Raw genomic sequence first — 20,910 nt, forward strand, 5'->3', positions numbered from 1 at the left:
GCTGAGCGTTTTGTGATCAATAACAGTTGTTGTAATGATTATGTAATTAAAAACAAATTAGGAGTTTCTTTTCCTCTTCTCTCACTTACTCTCTCCCCTCATATCCCCATCCCATCTCGCTGATCTGAGAGTTGACCCCAAGGCCATTGTGTGTGCTAAGTATGCACTGCTATTGAACCACATACACAGTCCATTTATAGTGAGAATTCAAAATTTAAATGTATGAAAAATACTGTTGTTTTTGGTTTTACTTAATATGTGATAGTTACTGTCAATAACTATGGAAACTTTTCAAGTTTCAATGTTTCAAGAAACTCAGAAATCTTCTAGGGTTAATGCCAAGAGAGACAGAACAAGGGCAGTCATGAGACTCCCCATGATATTGGCTTTAAATCTAAGTTCATGAGAGTCTATGTGCAGGTGCCTGAGGCAAGAAGATTTCCATGAATAGGAATGAGTGTGCAGGCATGGGAATAGAAATCACCCAGAAACCAGAAACATGTGCTGGGCAGGAATCCAGGGATGCAGCCACAAACCCTCTTCAAATGTCCATCCCTTTTGTCCAATAAAAAGGACTATTGTCCCTATCCACAATGCCCTGCTGTGATAAGGAACTCCAGAGCACATATAGTTCCCTAAAGCCACTACCAATGCTAGGCACCTGTCATTGCTCAGATGGGGAGCGGTAAGAGTGACACAGGAAAGGAAGCTCATCCCAAGTGCCACAGCTGATGCCATCACAGGCATGCACCCTAGGCTTGGTCCTGTAACTGCTTAGGTGAGTTATCATAAAAGTTGGAACTAAGGAAAGAATCCCCACTAACCTAGCCATCATATTATCATCTGTGAGCCCACAAAAATCAATGACAGGATTTCCCAGGATCCCAGGAACCAGGGCTCTGTAACTTTTCCAAGCTTTACACCGACTGTTACTCTAGCCTTTCCCAGCACCCCTGGGAAGAGAGTACACTCTATTTCCCAGAGCGACATCATTTGTGAGCCCAACTTTCCCCAGCATCACCAGGGTGATGGGAAGGTGCTATTCTCAGCATGAGTGCTCTGGCTTCTTAGGATGACTTTGCTTCTTCAACTAAATCAAACTTTTGCTGGGTTGCCTGCTGTGTTTGTCTATAAACTCATCTGGATGAAATCAAGAACCTGCACAGAGAAAGAAACGATCTCCCTGGTTCACTGCATCTACAACATCATAAAGAATAAACTATGCTTTTAAAAGGAGTAAAAAATAACCAATATCATCAGAAAATACTAGGAACATACTCTTCAATAAAGAGAATTAAATGTTGGGGTGTTTTTGTTTGGAGTTTGGACTGTAGAAGTTCAGCATGCTTAGAAGTTAACTCAAAGGGACCCAACTGGGACCAACTCCTTTGCTTACTAGGGACATGGAAGAAAAGGGGACATGTAGAGTCACACTGTGTCTTGGTCTGGGAAGCAGACAGTATGGAGGACTCCCTTATAATGTGCCAAAGGCCACTCCGAGCTAGATTCTGAGTACTTGGACATAGGTATTGAAAATAAATTTTTCATTTCATAGAATCCACAATATGAGTAAACACATTTAAGGTTTTTTTGGGGGATTCATTGTTAACATTCTTCCTCCGACCAATTCCTTTTAAGCCAATATATTAAATCAATATGAAATATCAAGGACAAGCCACTTCCCCTTCTGCACCCACGGGACTCATTAAAGCAATTGTTCTCAGACTAGACAAGTGAGTTCACCCACTGACATGCTTAGAGTCAGGGCTAGTGAAAACCTCTCTTTGAAAACCGTTGATTCTCCTTAGATCTTACAACAACAAAATGGGGCATGCATGCTCTTATCAAAAGGGAGAGGATTAGCTGTCTGTCAACATGGAGATGTATTAAATATAGAAACGCACAGGCTGTGCTATCACAAGATAATTTGTGGGGGGGATTCACAGTCACATGATTCAACATGACACATGGTAAGATGAAGTATATATTCAATGCTAGAGAAAGTGTGTCTAAATAACAATAGTAGCTACTTTTTAAATTACCATTCTAAGTATAATGTATGTTTACTTTTTATTCTTTCTGTGTATCAGAGCTTTTTCTGTTCTTCATTCTCTTTTGTTATTAATAAAAGTGTCACAATGACAATAATTAAGGAAAAAAGGAGGAAAATATATAAAATTAAACCCCCAAATCTATTTTTTTGCATACCCTTCTAAGTGTGATTATACTTTGGCTCTAAACTTTCAAGAAAAACAATATGAAAATACAAGGTAAGAATTATTATTTGTGTGTGTGTGTTTAGGAATAAATGTGTCATCCTGCAGAACATCTAATTTAGATTTAGGGGTAAAAAAAAACATACTTGGAAATTGTGTATGACCAACTTTGGTAACCACTTTGAGATTTCTGCTGTAAAAATTTCTCCATGTAGAGTTTCCCAAGGGTGAGGGAAATGTCCATCAAAGGGCCAAGGCTGAGGCATGTCTGATGCCACAGGATCCTGACTATGCCAGTGAACAGTCACAAGTCCTAAGGTGCTTTGTAAAAGTCTAGCTGCTATAAATACTTCAAAGCAAAAATTATATATTATTGATTTTTAACAATGGTCCAGAATATATATATATATATATATATATATATATATATATATATATATATATATATATACACACACATACCTTCCACTAAGGTCCATCCATCTGACAGAGCTGTTACTCATGCCAGATGGAAAGCTGAATCATCACATCAAAGAGCCAGTGTGGGGGTGGACGAGCCCTAACAAATGAACCCAGGAAACCCAGAGGAGCACTTGCTTCTTGGAAGTTGTGGCAATGACTGCATATGTATAGTAATGAACATCCAAGGGTCCAAAGTACATTTCATGGACACAGCCAAATCATCTCCACCTGGGAAATAAGTAGGAATAATGGCAGTGAACTCTGAGAACCGTTGCTGCCCAGACTCCTGGGATACATTAAGAAAATATCTACCCTGAGGAGAATTAGTGCCAGTCACCAATACAAGTTAGTGAATGACCTGGGAAAACCCTGGAGGGTGTGACAGGGTTTGATGAATGAAATCTTTAGAGGCTGAAGCCATCAGGGGCCTCCTTTCCTTCTGGCTGCTTTCCGGCTTATTTGATCCCTCCAAGTAGTCATATTAGGTGACTCTATTCCACAAAGCAAAATTATTTTGCGTGCTCAGAGAAAGATCACTGTATTTTTTGTTTGTTTGTGTTGTGGGTTAGAATCCAGATATCTCTATGTAGGCATAATGGGGCTCCCTTCAGGGGTGTGATGAACTTCATTTTCTGACAGGATAGCAACTTTCTCTGTTTCAAACATCTGCAGCCTGGGCTTGGTGGCCACTGGAACCAGGCTGACAGTGAGTATCTTCCAGATGTGGGATATACATCGTTGTTTAGGTAAATAAGGTAGCACAGCTGCTGTAATGGGCTGTTTCAAGGTTAAAGGTGTCAGCAGAAATTGGTGGTCTATGTATTTGACTTTGCAAAGAACATTTAACACTGAGAGCAAACACGCCTTCCAATGATGGTGAGGATGGTCTTAAAGGAACATCACTGAGTCCTTGGCCAATCCTTGCATGAAGTTTGAAGCAGAATTCTAGACATTCTGACCTTGAAGCAAATTAATTTACCTTAACATTTATGCCAACCCGAGTTACATTTTATTATCACTTTAAGGCATCTCAGACATATGTGAAAATGATTAAATGTGTAACAAGTTAGCTAAGTATATAACACATGATATTTAAATTGCTATTAGTCTATTTTATACTTGATTCATAATAATTCATATTTAAATTAATACACAATACATATACATTATATATTTCTTTGGAAGTATACATTTTATAATTTATAGAATTGCAATACTTAATTAGTGGTGGTAAGTGCCATATTTGGCCTTGTGATATAATCTGTGATTACTAATTTGAGCATCACTTGAAATGTGAGTACAAACAGATATAATATTTAAGTGCCAGATGGAGGGCGGTGCAGGATATCAGCAATATTCTACATTTCAAATATCTCCAGCACTCCTCCTAAGAGGGGATTTTCTTCTCACTTTTAGTGACCCCCCCCCAAGACAGAGCACCCAGTGACCACCTTCCATGACAGAAGTGCTTTGTAAGGCCAGGTTGTCTCTTTTTGATACATAAACCTCATTGTTCACATAAACTAAACAACAGCCAATTACATCTGATGGGCTTTCTGAGTGTCGGCGGTCAGAGATGAAAGCCTAGGAAGTGAGAAATGTATGGAATCATTAACAACATAGCACCTGACATTGTGGCTGAGTTTAGTGGAGGCTGGGAAAATACAAGCTGTGTAATGGAAACTGTCAGATACCTCGGTTATTTCTCTAGACTTTGGCCCATTTTCTCAAGGGCTGGGAAGGGTGATTTGGATGTGGAATTATACACACAGGCGTGTGTATATCATACAAAAGAAAAGGAGAACAGGTTGGATGGGTGGGAGAAGAAAGCCTCTCATGTTTTGTTGTTGATGAGGGAATTGTAAAAACACCACCTCATTTGGGCCTTGTAACAGAACTACACAGTGTGAAGGACAACTATTATTATTCTCATTTTTGAAGTGATGAAAGAGCCAGGAGTCCTGTGTGGCTAAATGACTTTAATAGAGCCAAATAGCCCGTAAATGGTGGATTTGGGATTATATTTGAGATCTTTTGATGGCAAATCCCTCTGAAGTCTTATTCCATTTTGCAGTTATAATGCGCCACTCATAAATAAGTATTAAATCTAAAAAGATGCGAATACAGTTTCAAATGGAGATGCTATTGAATATTTTATAACATCCCTCTCTGACAGGATCGTCTGGTGTCATTTAGATCTGACACACCTTCGCTTTCCTTCTCTCAAAAGACAATTGATTTTTTCTCTCTCTCCATAAATTTATCATATTGTATTTATCAGTCTGTGGAATGGATATGATACAGACTGGCTAAAACCATCTTTTGCACTTCTGAAAAGTCTCATAAAATACTTCAAGATCCCTGCAGGAGTCTATAAGTATCATTTCCCTTCCCTGTTTCAACATGAAGAATAAAGTCGAAGATTGCTTTCCCTTCCCATGAAGACATGCTCATGGGATCCATTTCTGGACCATAAAACACAAGTGGAAAGACATGTTGCTGCCTCTGGGACATTCGCCTCTACCAAAGGGAAAAGGGCTGCAACCTTGGAGCAGACCTTTCCTTTTCTGGGGTTAAAACTGGCACATGGCTGGGAAGGCAGCAACAACCTGAACCCCAACAGTCAGTGAAGGCAGCAGGACAGGTTGACACTGTTGAACACCATACCACCCATGGATTCTCTATCAATCTTCCTAGTGAGCAGAGGCTTCAGGACATTGCAGTCTACAGCATGACAATCCTTCAGGACTGAGATATCCAAGCAAGAATGTATGTTCCCTGAACATTCAAAATGCCTGTAGTATGTAGCCCCCTAAATATACACTATGAGTGACATAAGTAGACACTGTGACCGTGCACCTCATTGCTCCCTTCCTTGCATATTACCTGGAGAGCACCCTGCTGGCATTCTCCAAAACCTGGCCTTCCTTTCAGGTGCCTTGCTGACACAGACTTGTCATTTCATGGTCCCCTGTTTAGTGACTACTGGCTGTCAGAGAAGACCCTCTTCAAAATGATCATCTGTGTAGAGAGGCCTTCCCAGAGTCCTCTCTGTGGTGGCACAGTCTGCTGAAGTCTAGCAAAAGTTTTCAATTAAAAATGATTTACTATGATTGGGGGAGTGGGGTCTGCCATAGCGTGCATTCTGACATCAGAGGAAAATTTACAATAGCTGGTTCTGTCTTTTAATACTTGGGTTCTGTGGATCTGACTCTGGATGTCCGGCTTGGTGGCAAACCCCTTTAACTGCTGAGCCACCTTGCCAGCCATTTTTTTTTCCAAATTAACCTGAAACAATACCCTTTATGAATCCTTGCCTTATTCCTACACCAAAATCGTTTTCCTTTTAATGCCCTTAGAAAGATCACCATTCACACACACACACACACACACACACACACACACACACACACACACACACACACTCACACACACTCACACACACTCACACACACACACACTCACGGTTTTAATAACACAGGCTTTATTGTAAGCTCCTCTGCCTCCCTTGAAAATTCACTGCCATGGCTCCTGGTAGACCCTGCAGCTCCCTGGGGCTGGGATCTGTCTGTGAGGTGTTCTCCTCAACACAGGAATGAGGATGATTTGAAGGCCACAGTCACCAAGGTACAGAATTGATTTTTCTGCAGAGATTGATTCCCAGCACTATTCTTTCTTTGTAGGTATATCATACCCCAGAATGTTAGCATAGCTATAAGCATGAGTATCCTGTTAAGTGGTAGAAAGTTTTCTCATATGAATAAAGAATGATATTTTTTCATTATAGATACATCTGGAGTTCCCTCTGCATACCATTCACAGGCATGGAAAATATTGCACACAGCTCAATTATAGCCCATGGCTACTTTGGTAAAGTATTTAAACTGTTTGGCCTAATGGCTCGGGCATCTAGCTAGCTGTTCTTATATCTTAAATTAACCCATTTCTACAAATCTATACCTTGCCACATGGCTTGTGGCTTACCAGTATCTTACATGTTGGTACTCATGGCAGCGGCTGGCAGCGTCTCCTTGCCTCAGCCTTCCACTTTCCAGAATTCTCTTCTCTGCTTGTCCCACCTATACTTCCTGCTTGGCTACTGGCCAGTCAGCATTTTATTTATACAGAGTGATATCCACAGCACACAGCCATACTCATTTGTAGAGGCTCAGTGACGCAGGTTTACAAATCATGTGGCTTGTTTAACCCCAGAGGGAGTGTCTTCATTATCAACAGGAAGCAGGATGGGAAGAAGCTGATGCTGACAGTGGCCTTGGTGTCAGAGCCCCTTACATCTCCATCTCTCACAGGCTGACACAACTCAAGCTTATACAGTAGAAAGTATCTGAGAACTCCCGGGCCTGCAGCTCACAGTATGGCTGTGCCAAGACATCCTTCCACCTCCTCATGTAAAGCTCTCTATGGTTGTTTGACAATATTCTGTAAATTGTTTTAAATAAATCACCAGTTACCTATCTTTATCATGGTGATTATAAGGTGATTTTAAAGTGTTAAATAAGAGATGTAATCTGCTATGATTTAAATAGTTAACTAATATAATATCTGTAAAGGAAAGGGAAATCTTAGGAAGGTTAAGTAATTGAAGCATTTATCAGAGAGGTTTGTGTACTGTTACTGACCTCTCTCTCCTTAACTGTGTCTTCCTAATTAGCCACTTAATGGTGCCTAGAAATACAACAACTGCTCAAGGAAAGACTTTCTTTACATTAAGGTCAAGAAAAAAAATATCCCAAAATATCTCGCCAAGGGGAAGCTATCACACATTTTATATTTATGACATTTCTTATGTCTAATAAATATTCACCTAATGGCCTTGCCTTTTTTTAGACTGTGCCCAACACACGCATACCACAAATGCAGAGTGAAAGGACACATACAAAGGGTGATAAGCATCATTTTTCAGCAGTTTTGTCTTAGTTTTGTTTTTTTTTTTTGTTGTTGTTGTTTGTTCTTTTTTTTCAGACAGGGTTTCTTGTGTAGTTTTGGTGCCTGTTTTGGTGCCTGTCCTGGATCGTGCTCTGTAGACCAGGCTGGCCTGGAACTCACAGAGATCCACCTGGCTCTGCCTCCCATGTGCTGGGATTGAAGACATTTGCTACCACCTCCTGGCTTTCAGCAGTTTTTACACAGAAATTTAGAGGATCATAAACCCTCATGGGTGAAGTGGTTAGGTGAAGGCTGCTCAGGTGAGAAGGTGTGTCTGCCTCTCTGGTTCCTTTTTCTATGATTTTATTTTTAATTATATGTAGATCTCTCTGTCTCTGTCTCTCGCTTGCTTGCTCGCTCACTTGCTCTGTATGTGTGTCTGTGTGTCTGTGTGTGTCTGTATGTGTGTCTGTGTGTACATGAGTTCAGTGTTCTTAGAAGCCAGAGGAGGTTGCCGGGTCCCTGGAGCTGGAGTTACAGGTGGTCGTGAGTCCTTGCTATGTGCATGCTGGAAACATAACTCTGTCTGTATGAGCAACAAGCACTTACTTACTGGTTCATCCTCTAGCCCATGTTCATCTGCATCTCTACCCAGTCAGCCAGCTACATTCCCACACATGCAAACATAGGGTCTTATAACTCAACAATACTTCTTAAAAATGATAATGTATCCATTACATCTTCTAATTTGAGTAGACTGAGAAAACTTATTAAGAATTTACTGTGAACTCTAAGCAGTAGTAATTTTTAGGCACCAGATTTGTTCCTTTTCAGTATGTTTTCCATTTAGCTGTATTTTTTTGTGATCCTTTGGATGGAAAACCAATCTGAAATATATTACTGTCTGGGAACTTAAATATTCTTCCCCAAGGAACAGAAGTTATAGTTGGAACTCCAAGCTTCATTTACCTGAATTCAATATTCAAATAAGGGCAGTCAATATTCTGGAAGTGACATAGATCTTTAAAATTGAATTTATGAATGCTAGATGAGTTATTTCAAATCTTTATCTTCAAAATTTTATCAGTCCCCCTATGAAAGAGCATTCTCATGATTTGGTGGCTTTATTTGTACAATAGGCAACACATGTTTTAATATTAATTTGATAATTTAAGCCAAATTTAGATTTTCTTATTGTAAAATGACAAATTGTATTTGTAGGCATTACAAAGAATGAAGAAAGGTAATGATTGTTAGTACAATGAAGAGTAACCCCAGTGAACCAAGATTTGTGTAACCTTAAACATCAAAAATATTCTGTGACAAGGACATGAGAAAATCCCTCCCATGATTTCTTTACTCAGCATGTAACACAGTATATACCTCCAGAAAAATCATGCCTATTCTACTTGAGCCATATAGAACAAAAAAACAAAGAAAAAGCTTTTTAGGATGCATTCACAGCTAAATGAAAAATATAAAACTGAAAAATATTTTAATATTTATTTTCATAAAACATACTTTAATGAAATATTTTCTTCTTAATTTTATATGTATATATGTGTGTGTGTGTGTGTGTGTGTGTGTGTGTGTGTCTGTATGTGAACACGACATGAGTACAATACCCACTGAAGCCAAGAAAGGACATCAGTTCCCATGGAGGTGGAGTGACAGGTAATTGTGAGCTGCCTGAGGTAGGTGGGAACAGAACTTGAGTCCTCTGCAAGAACATTATGTTCTCTTAATGGCAGAGCCTTCATCTCCGACCCTGAGCACAGGTGTTTACATAGTGCCTGCTAGCTCATGATAATATGGTAGCTGCTGCAAATACACTGGAAGACAATTGATGGTGTACTCATCCTGAAGTCGCATGCTACTTTAAACAAAAGCAGGCAGCAGAGAAGATGTCACCTGTGTAAAGTGATCTGTGTGTGTTTCATATATTGCAAATTATAATTATTTCTTTGTATGTTCTATTTTCTGAAGTACTATGTTCCAACCTTAAGTGAATTATTTGATTATGAATTTTACTCAAGACTACCGTGGTTTTGTTGAAACGATTCAATTTCTTCACCCATTTCGGTAAGGTTTTATCTGATTTTATTTCCATTGATTTAAATCAGTGAGAGACAAGTAGGCTGTTCCTCTTCCCTCTCACTGATGCTATGACCAGCCAAATCTCATCTTCATTCTCATTTTATGATTCTGAAGTTCTAAAGCTATTTCTTCAACTGAAGCATGAAACTCACTTCAGAAACACATAACAGCACATTGATTTTCATCCAGAAAAATCCAAGTTGTGTCTGTAACACTTAGTTGTAGTTTTGCGAACCACCAGGTTCAATAGGAACAGTGGATCTGACAGTTCTTTGACACTGTGTGTTGGATGCAAGGCTTCTGATACGTTACCACTGGGGTGTTCTCAAAGAGAATGAGCTAATCAACGGGGAATAATAAGTGTAAACAGAGTCGAAGGCTTGCTTATTCTGAATGTACTATAGAAGAAAGCCCTGATAAGGAAAGAGTTTTGTAAACCACCCGATCAGTTCCTTTTTCCTCTTTCTGGCTTAGATGCGTCAGTTAAAATAAATCTACTTAAAGATTTTTGAACAGTCCTCACTAATTAAATTCTAGGCATGGTGAATAAATTTAATGGGAAATACCAGTCCAAGTCCAAGTACTGTTGTTGTTTTGTTTTGTTTTTCCCTAAGGGGGAGAAAAAGTACATGAAGGTTACAACTCTATGGAACAGTACCGCTACTCACCTTGCTGTGTTGTCTCTCTGCCCTCACTGACCCATGACGTCAGCCTTTGGTAATGAAGGATGCTTCCATAATCCTAAAGAGAAAGTGACTGGTCAGAGGCAGGTTAAAAACAAACTTGCAAAGTACAGAATAAGAGAGTTACTTGTTTACTTCCATGTTACATTTATGCTTGAGAGAATGTTACAGAAGATAAAGCACAAATCTTACCATCCTAAGTGAAAAGTTTGAATAGAGAAACTGTCAATCCATTTATTGGAAACTTGGCCCAGGGCATTTGGGCTTTCACCCAGGTACTAGGGTATGTACTTAGAAAATGAAAATTTACTTTGCACTGAAAACCTTGTTAAGACAAGAGTCTGTAATTAAACACCATGAACTTTACCACTGAGGCAGAGGTTGAGGCCCATTAATGGCAAGTGCTTGCCTAGCATGTGCAGGACTCTGGTTTTACTCTCAGTACCACCAAAAACGTAAAATAAAAGATATTTTTGAGTCTAATTATTTTTAGTTTTAATGGTGTGGGGTGTGTGTATATATGTGTAAAGGTGGGCATGTGCATGTGAATATACTGCTAGAAGAAAGAGTCAGATCTACTGGAGATAGAGTTATAGCTATAAGCCACTGTAGCAGTGCTGAGACAGGAATCTGAATTCGTGAAAAGGGTAGTCCTCTATCTGAAATTTTTATCGTATGCCATTACTATCACATTGACATTTTTTCAATAGATTGTTTGGGGAAGGAGAAACCAAAAGGTTTGCTACTGTGAATTGCTCAGTTAAGGCACTTTAGTTATTGTTGTCATTATTATTATTATGATGATTATTATTGGGATAGGATCTTCTCAAAGTTGTGGAACCTATCTGAACTAATCATATATCTTATTTAAATACCAGAAATCAGCACAGCAGTAGATGGAAAAACCTGTATTTTGTCTTCAGCACATGAGTTTTCAGGGTGTATATGTAAAAAAAGTTAATTCCTAGCTGTTATAAGTACTTACCAGCATCCTTCGCTAAACACAAGTGCTTATCCCACGAGAACCATGACAGGATGTTCTTTCAAGATGAGAGCATGTCCAAATGAAGGTATGCGGGGTTTTTTTTGATTGCTTGTTTATTTATTTATTTATTTTTGAGTTTTAAGCAGTGTACTTAGTACAAGCTAAGGCACAAAAATTTACAAGCAGCTACTAAGAGAGCAGTTTTGTGACTGGAAGGATTAATTCCAGACATTCCTGAGAGTGAAGTGACCACTTTGCATAGTACTATGCATAGTAAATGGCCACTCCAGAGTCCCTGGGTGCTAAATCATAATGAGGCTTGTTTGGAGTCTCAAAGGCCTTCTGCTACTCAGAATGTGACAAAAGCTCATGGAATCATTTTCTGTCTACTTCAAGAGCACACAGCTAGTCATTACCTCTTCCTGCTGAGAGAGCTCACACACTGTGCCACTTTGAAATTTTGTCTTACATAATATTTATGGTATTGTTAGAATATAAAAAAATGAGAGGTGCAATAGGGAGAGGCAGGCCTGTGCATGTTAAAAACATGCAGGAATTAAATATATGCGTCTATTAAATAGGTAATTATTTTATGTTATCTCTGCTGAGAAAATCCTTATTCAATGTCACATTGTTTTTTGTTTTTTTGAGAGATGACAATAGATTTGTACATTTTCAAACCTTTTGGATACATAGGTCAACAAAAGACTTGCTTTATGCAAATTTAAGTAAAATCAGCCAAATCATAGTCACCAGCAGTTCCTTTTACATGACAAAGTGTCCTCCACAAAGAAATATCCATTGCTTTGTAGTTGACTAGTGCCATGTATATCCTTAGCTTTCCTTTCCTTTTCTTTTCTTTCTTTCTTTTTTTTTTGCAAGATTATTTAGCTGTAGAATTTCTACTCGGTAACAAGAGAACACAAAGAGTCCTGGATATCTGTTAAGTTCTTCTTTAATTTTCTGACACACATGGGATCTGTATCAATACTGTTAAAACCCAAGAAAGAATTAGAGAAATCTTAAACTATAGAAGGAAAAAAAATAAGAATCAAGTCTACTGTCAATGTCAACAAGGTTGCATGAGTGGGAAGTGTGTCTATGTGGTCGTCCAATGTCCTTGCATCCTATCCTGATTTAATTTCATAGGAAGTCATGGTTAGTTTGATAGGTGAATATTCATATAATATGACTTGATTTGTCCTAGTTTTTTTTTTTTTTTTTTTTTTTTTTTTAATGTTGCTGTGACAGAATGCGCTGATGAAACCAACTGTTAGGGGAAAAGGGTTTATTTGGTATGTAGTTCTAGGTTGCATTCCTTCATTGTGTAGAAGTCAAGGCAGTGACTTGAAGCAGATGGTCATGTTACTTCTACAGCCAAGAGCTCACAATGCCATATTCGAGAGAACAGAGAATGAGAATGCATACACCCACACTTATTACTCAGCCCCCTTCTCTTCTGACTCACTGACGACTCCTCCAAGACCAGGGAATAGTGCTACTCACATTCATAATAGTTATTCCCATCTCAAGGAACCCAGTTATTAAGAAAGTCCTTCCACATACATGTACACAGGCCAACCTGACACAGACAATCCTGCTCTTCCCAAGAGATGCTCTTCCCAAGCAAGTTTTGACTATGTCAAAATGACAATCAAAACTGGCCATCACTGGGATTGCAGAGATGGCTCAGCAATTAAGAGCACTGGCTGTTCTTGCAGAGGATGAGGGTTTGGTTTCAGCACTGACAACCACTCCTAAATGTAGCTCCAGAGAATATGAAGGCTATCTTTTGACCTCTGGGCATGGGAAATTTGTGGTGCACACATATGCATGCAGGCAAAACACTTACATATAAAATAAAAACAAGTAAATCTTTAAAAAGGACAAACAAAAAAATCTAACCATCACAATGGCAGCTGACTTGGGAATTTAATATTTAAATTGCCAATTTTGACAATTTATCAATTACTTTATATCTATTTTATATCATTTTTAAAAACTATATCATATGGACATGAACTCTGTCATACTTGACTACTTGAATTGGTAGTGTAGAAGTGTCTTACTGTAGAAGTTAAATTTCCATGTAGTAAAGCACAGCTTGTTTTAGTTTTTATAATTCCTCCCTTAAATTGAAATTTTCTCCCTTAGCATAGATAACTGATACTCACTTCTCTGGATGTCATATCAAAATAAAACAATATATTGAATTCATGTGAAATTGGCTTTCATGGAAAGTGGAGTTCGAGGGTCCCAACATGAATTTCTATATTTAAAATGTTCTTATTTCCTACAGATAGGATATTTTGCCAATCTGTCCTGACCACAAAGATACTCAATTTTACAGAAAACAGAAGACTCTTGTCACAGAACTACCACTGTAGTCTCGCTTCCTGTAATGAAATCTTGTGGAACTATTATTCTGTGTCATGATGTGAATTCATTTTGAAATGATACTGGGACTACACACATGGTTCAGCAGCAGACTGCTTTCCTGGCTGGCTGTGAGCCTTGGGCTTGCTTGATCCCTAGTAGTAAAGCCCCTTCCAATAAAAAAATAGAATTGCTTACTTTTATTATTTTTGTCTTAGTTTAGAATTTACATGGAAAAATACTTTCTATTAAATTAAATACTGCCAAATTCTTCAGAAACCTAAAGGTGAGCTAGCCTGTCTACAATATTCAAGGAATGGTTAATAAATTCCCCCCAGAGAGTTTGCTAACTTGGGAGGTTAGGGTCTTGTTCAGGTGCAACTGCAGATTATGCAGAACATCAAAAGAACATTCTAGAATGCTGAAGAGATTTGGGGAAGGACAGGGTCAGGAAGACTCCAGAAGATGGTTTCCAAGAACACTAAGAATTCTGATAGAAAGTTGACAAAAGATGAAGCCATCAAATGAAGTATGAAGACAGATGAAATCAGAACTGGCAAACATCAAAAGCCAGGAAGATGTGCAACAAAGTTGATAACCCTGAAATAGCATGGTTTAGCTCTGGTTACATGAGTTGTGAAAAGGAGAAGGATCAGGTCCTGGACACTGTGCCTAAAGAGATTGAATTCCATGCCTTTGGCATGAAAAACTCATATATTGGTTCCCATGTGTACATCAGTAAAATTAAAGTGTATAATTAAGAACAAGGATAGATATCTACCCATCGCTCAGGGTAGAGGTGACTGATGAACTGGACCAGCCATCTGAGTCTACATCACAAGGACCATAAAATAATAGAAACAAAATTTGTTTGTTTGTTCCTCATGGTAAAATTGTTGTAAAATAAATTTTATTTAATTTGGATTAATTAAAGTTAACATATTAATTGTCTGGTTCCTAAAATATACAATAATCTCTGTGTATAAATAAGATTCTATCATGGAAACTTGGGCATCTTGTGCTTTCTTTCTCACTCTACCTTTAACTGTAGAAGGTAGAGTTTTTATTATATTATTATTATACTTCCAGTTATACCTCCCAGATGCCCTGTGGAAAATGTTTGAATTATTTTTCTCTAACACACATGTGGCATTCATTTTGTTCAGCCTGTTTCAGGCCACTGGGATTAAAGCAGCTTTGATGTCATTGTCCTTAAATTGTAGCAAGGAGAGTAACAGCTAGAGAAAAAAGATAAACTAAGAAAAAGTAACTCTAAAGGTAGGACATTGGCTTGAAGAGATTACATCAAAGAAACCTATGATGACAATGAGTGGCGTACGACTTTATTGGGGGTCAGTGGCAAAGCTGAGTCAGTTGTCAATCCGTAAGATGAACCCCAGCCTAGGCCCTCTGCATATATGTAACAGTTGTGTAGCTTGGTCTTCCTGTACTGTCTCTGACTCTTTTGCTGGCTTTTGGGACCTTATTCCTCATACTGGGTCACCTTGCCAGGCTTTAATCCAAGGGGAGGTGCTTAGACTTACTACAACTTGATATTCACTGTTTTGTCAATATCTACAGGAGGCCTGCCATTTTCTGAATGGAAACTGAGTAGGTGTGGATGGAGTGGGGGGAAGGAAGAGGGGAGATGGAGGTAGGAGCTGGGAGGAGATGGGAGAGGGGAAACTGTGGTCGGGATGTTGAATAAATAAATAATAAATAAATAAATAAATAAATAAATAAATAAATAAATAAATAAGAAAAAAGATGAACCCTGAAGCACATGAAATGAGAAAACTGATGAAAAATCAAGCCATATGAAAGGAAAAAGAGATACCAATGTCATGTTGAGAAAATGACTGATGGATTCAATGAATGAGTGAATGAGTGAAACCTGATATAATTCATTTAGACAATTCATTTAGCAAATCTAACAATTAATTTTCTTTATAATTTTAATTCCATTTTGAAATAAAGTTTTAAAGACATTTCCATTTTAATTTCTTTGATGTTTCGAAGTAGAAATACATGAAACCAAGTTCTCTCAGGTTCTAACAATACATTACCAAAGAGCAATAGTTCCTCCTCTTCTAACAGTTCCAGGGTCTGACTTCAAAGTATCAGTTTACTATTATGTATCTACCTTTCTGTATCTACCCTTCATGAACCCTCCTCTTTATACCTGCACACACACACACACACACACACACACACACACACACACACACACACACTCATGCATACACTATATATAACTCTCTTCTTTTGCAAATAGTCATACACATATGTACAAGCACTCATTCATAAATACACGAATATGTACACCTCTTCCTATATACACTCATACACATTAAATACTCATACAGTCATATACAGAAGGTCATATGGACACTCTTATGCATGCATACACAGGCATAGACACACAATAATATGCACACCCTCCTCATGTGGCATTCGTGATCCTGAAGAACACAGACTCTGAAATTTTTCCACCTGGAATTAAATCTCAGCAAAGAAGGATATCTGTCATTGGGCCTGGTTAACCTCTCCTCTCTTTCCTTATCCAGATGTGTGAAGTAGACTCAAACATCAGAATTGAGTGAACTGACATGTGTCAATCACCTGAAGGTCATCGGAGTGTTAATTGACATTATGGCTGCCCCTGTTATTATTACTGTTGTAACAGATACAGCAGGGTGGTGGTGATGTAGAGACAGCATAAGGAAACCCTGGGTTCACTGGAGAGGACACGATTCCCCTTCAGGTTTTCAGGAATAATCTATGTTCAATGACACGAGGAAATCACTCAGTGACACGGGATAAGGACCACAGAGGACAGTCAGGAAAAGATATGTGACTTCTATAAACTTAAGAGAAAGGGAAGCCAAGATCTGTCTCCAGTCCATGTGAGCAAAATGATGGCTTTGATAAAAAGTGCCTATCACTTCCCAGGGAAGTTACAAATGGAACATGGTCCTAAGTTTTTCTTCCGAGTTTTCCTGTGATGTCCAGGTACCACAGTGTTATGCTTTTTACTGGGGATATGAAAAAAATCTGTTCATTCCAGATCTAGTAACCATCAGAACAAAGAATAATTCCATACAAGTTCAGTGTGGTAGACCCATGAATTTAATTAGGATTGTTTCTGAGGAATAGGTGGAGTTGGTTACATCAGAAAAGGGACCATCTATGTCGTTCACTTTTTCTTATGTCAGCTTAAGGAAGCTCTTTAGTCTTAATTTCTTCTTACAGATTCTCCACACTTTATGCTACAGGTATTAAAGTAATATGGAAAGAATTAATGGTTAAAACATTTATCTTTCAAAAAGATACTTTATCTGTGTGTGTGCATACACATACATGCTTATTTGTATGTGGAAATCCATGGAGGCCAGAAGAAGGTATTGGATCCCCTGGAATTGCAGTTACAGGTGGTTGGGAGCCCCTCAATCACATGTGTACTAGGAATCAAACGTGAGTCCTCTGCAAGAGCACCAATTTCACCAAGGAGTCCGATCTCCAGTCCTCAATATACTTTATTTAACCAGTATTTCTATTTGATCATCTGTTCTGTTCCCTTTTCTGATGCCAAATTTTAAGAGAACGGCTTAAGAGCTGCAAACGTATGTTGTTCAAGTGATAGAAATCACCACTTCAAGTGCACTTTAAATCCCGCCCCTCCTTCCCCCCCCCCATTTTTCGGACCATTTCTATATCTGTATTACAGTTAGGAAACTATTCCCGTTAATTGGCCTAAGCAGCCTCTCAGTGTTCCCTTATTTTACACAGGCAGTCTAAACAAAAACTTCATTCAGTGATATCAGTCACTGTGAGACCATTTCTGAAGTAGTGTATGATTTGTTTGTCAAAGCTATTGTCTTGCAGTGCCTTTCTTTGTACCCTTTAAAAACACTCAACATCCAGGCAGGTCGAGTCCTCTCCTCCCAGATTGACCCAAGTGTCCCTGCATAAGTCCCAGGTTTCAAACAGCTAACTCATACAATGAGCCCAGGACCTGGTACCACTGCCTAGATGCCTCCCAATCAGAGTTTATCAGGTCGATCTCAGTCCTCAGGGGAGGCCTTGCTCTGGAGGAGGTGGGAATGAGGGGTGACCTGGCGGGAAGGGGAGGGGGGCAGGAAGGGGGAGAACAAGGGAATCTGTGGCTGTTATGTAGAACTGAATAGTATTGTAAAATAAAATAATTAAAAAAAAAAACACTCAACAGCCTTAGCTTGTCGTCGTCGTCGTAGTCCTCCTCCTCCTCCTCTTCCTCCTCCTCCTCCTCCTCCTCCTCCTCCTCCTCCTCCTCCTCCTCCTCCTCCTTCTTTTTTGGTTTTTCAAGACAAGATTTCTCTGTGTAGTTTTGGTGCCTGTCCTCCTGGATCTGGATCTGTATCCCAAGCTGGCCTCGAACTCTCAGAGATCTGCCTGGTTCTGCCTCCCGAGTGCTGGGATTAAAGGCGTGCACCACCACCGCCCAACTTGTCCTTCTTTTTCTTACGTAAAATTCTCTTTATTTTCTCCTCATTTCAGTCTCCCTCCTCCTCTTGAATTTTTGTGCCATAATTACATCCAACCCCTTGTTTCCTAAGAGATACTCAAGTACAATCAAGTCCCCAGAGTTACATGGGGGCAGATGATAAACACAGCCTAATATTTGCTATGTTAGAGAAAGAAAAAAATAAAGAAGACAATCGTTACTCTTATGAAACACGTACATATATAACTTGGTGTAGGGAATCAATACATTATTATGGTGAATATTATTTTGCTACCACAAGCAGAACACAAACTAAGAAAGACAATAGTTGCTTCTAACCTTCTTGTGTAGGCCCTAATCCTGGGAAAGAGATGAGCATGGCTATATTCCCATCACCCTCCACTTCTTTTGTAGCTATAGGCTGAGTTCAAACAAAACTTTGTGATTCATAACACTGTGTCATTGTCAATAATAAATTAACCATCAAAGCATTACCTGTGAAATCAGTTTTTCTGTTAGAAAAGTCTGCCCTGCTGCGTGTACACAGTCCTGCTGTGAGCACAGAAGGTCAGGTGCACATGGACCCAGCACAGGAAGGGTGAGTGATTTTGAATGAATTAGCAGTATATAGCGAATAGCCTTCCTATCGTCAATGCTTTTCAAACCTGTTCACTGTTTTCCTGAGTTGTGCAATAATATCCTTGGATATCAAAACAGGAATTTCCATGAACTTTTGGCTCTTGGAATGTAATGTTGGAAGTTTAACTATTTAGACAAAATACACAGAAAAAAAAACACTTAAAATATGTGTATTTCTCCAATCTCTCAAAGACTGTGGATTCAGCTCAGATGTTGAACACTCATCTAGTATGTATTATGCTCGACATTAATTTCTGAAACTTCAAAACATACATCCAATAAGAAAACTCTGCAGCTCCTCTCGCTAATTATCACTCACACACTCTTAATACCACAAATTATAATTATTTATTATTACTGAGACATAATTCACAGTTTTATGTGGTTGTAACTAAAATGAGTCAAATCAATAAAACCATTTTATGGTGTTTATGAAACTTTCATTCTCCAGAACTCTGCTTTAAGATTAGCAGACATGCTACAATCTAGTATTTAGATTTCTAGTTTTAAATAAAACCATACTAAAATGTATTAGACTAATTATACCCCATTATCTTATTTGCATAAAATGAGATTTAAAAAGATATTGAGATATTTTATTGAAATAAATGAAATGTTTGTAGACCACCAATAATAATAAGTCTTATAAGGATGTCTGAATTCCATGATGTATTGATGACAGAAATTATTACTTGATTCAAATATTTAAAAAAATGAACTATCTACTGAAGCTAAACAAATGTTCAATATATATGGTTACAAATGATAGCATAGGTACAGAAGAAGAAAGTGGAGATAGACATCAAAAATCTTCACAGGAGTTTTATTAATGATAAACCAAAATTGAAATTAGCCAAATTTATTCAATATAATTATGAGAATAAGTTTCACCATTAAAACATTCATAAAATTAAGGAACATTGATCTAAATGTATTATTAAATCTTACCACCTTCATATCAATCAAAACAATACATAAACAGGATTTATGTATGTATGGAACTTAAGAACAGGCAAAACAATCTATAGGAATAGTTGTTCAAATACTGTTATAACGGGATGGAATATTGATTCTACATCTGTGAAAAATTCTGGTTATAGGAAATTTAATGTCTTGATTAGTACTTTGTTGCTTGTGAGAGTAAGCATATGAGAGTAAGGTAATGCAAGGCATCTTTCAGCTTTACACATACACACAGAGGTGAGGGGTACAGAAGAACTTATGTGGGGTTGATGACAAAACCCATTAGGTAAGGTTCTAGTTCCCATCTCAGTGACATAAAAATGAAAACAAATGGAATTATACATAATTCCTTTTTGTATACTAGCTGATATATAAGGAATGTTCAGGAGAACACATATATCAAAATGAAGATCATATAAAACATTTGTATATAAATTTTCAATGAATTCTTAATGAACATGAAATAGCTGCAGAAATATTCATTTTAGTAACTTAGCAATCAGCTCAGTTCTCCTTCAAACTAGTTTAGGATTCCACCTGCTCATTAACACAATAGGAAAAAGCTTAGGTTTTTTTTTTTTTAAATAACAACCTAGTTTTAATACTAAGATATGTCCACATTTCCAAAGTCCTGAAAATTTTAGAGAAAAACAATTCATCATCCACCAATGAAACATAAGATGGATGATGAAACATTTAATGTGTAAAGCCCAAGATTCGATGTGGCCACTGTAATTATCATTATTCTTCATAAAAGAGTTGACCCAGTTAGAAAATTGAGCTAAATATTCCTGTGATTTTTGACAGTAATAGAAATGAAGTTGAGATGTTCTCTGTGGATCAATGCAATGCATCACTGAATAAGCCAACTTTGACAGACATCCTGCCAGGTATTTTTTTTTCTCCATGGAAACATATACAGGCCTTTCACTGGAAGGATGTAGCTGTACACCAGAGAAACAATGATTGCTCATTTTGTTTATCCATTCTTCTGTTAACAGTCTCAGACATTATCTCGGTTTATGACTTGTCAGCCATTAGTGAATATTGCTTTAATTTCAGGTTCAGAGGAACCGTGTTCCTGTGGCAACATGCTGGTGTTGGTTATGGGTGGAGCCC

General features: G+C 38.2%; 1 protein-coding gene across 2 annotated transcripts in view; it reads right to left on the minus strand.

The window, feature by feature from the left end:
* The window catches only part of Pcdh15 (protocadherin related 15), a 1,435,956-nt gene that overhangs the window by 1,060,292 nt on the left and 354,754 nt on the right, over positions 1 to 20,910 (minus strand). For both annotated transcript variants that reach the window (XM_042266444.2, XM_076556998.1), the window contains exon 2: positions 10,331 to 10,403. The gene's annotated coding sequence lies outside the window, so the exon portion shown is untranslated. The remainder of the gene's footprint in view (positions 1 to 10,330; positions 10,404 to 20,910) is intronic.

This window comes from Peromyscus maniculatus, chromosome 21 (genome assembly GCF_049852395.1).
Source record: "Peromyscus maniculatus bairdii isolate BWxNUB_F1_BW_parent chromosome 21, HU_Pman_BW_mat_3.1, whole genome shotgun sequence".
Classification (NCBI taxonomy): Eukaryota; Metazoa; Chordata; class Mammalia; order Rodentia; family Cricetidae; genus Peromyscus; species Peromyscus maniculatus.